The 264-nt window shown below is 41.3% G+C and overlaps 1 long non-coding RNA gene across 1 annotated transcript in view; it reads right to left on the bottom strand.

Annotated features, from left to right (window-relative positions):
- Nucleotides 1–264, bottom strand: part of LOC102480065 (uncharacterized) — a 10,769-nt gene that overhangs the window by 805 nt on the left and 9,700 nt on the right. The gene's annotated exons all lie outside the window — the stretch shown is intronic.

The raw sequence follows: 264 nt of genomic DNA on the forward strand, positions 1-264 counted from the left end.
TAGGGGAAAAAAAATCTGTTATTAATAGATACTTTCTTCACCTGTAAGTGTTTCTTTTGATCAAAACCAGATCTGATTATATTGTTAAAGTCAGAGTGTGCTTTTTTTCACAATGCATTTCCTGTGCTGTGTTCTATGTTTAGGGAAATCCTCATCCTGGAACCTAACTGTAGACCAAGACCAGCCTGATTTCTACCTATACATCCCTCTTCTCACCTCCCATCCCCTTGGCCACCGGTTTCCACCCCTGCCCTCTAAGAACTC

The sequence above is a fragment of the Tupaia chinensis genome, unplaced genomic scaffold, assembly GCF_000334495.1.
Source record: "Tupaia chinensis unplaced genomic scaffold, TupChi_1.0 Scaffold000094_1, whole genome shotgun sequence".
Lineage (NCBI taxonomy): Eukaryota > Metazoa > Chordata > Mammalia > Scandentia > Tupaiidae > Tupaia > Tupaia belangeri.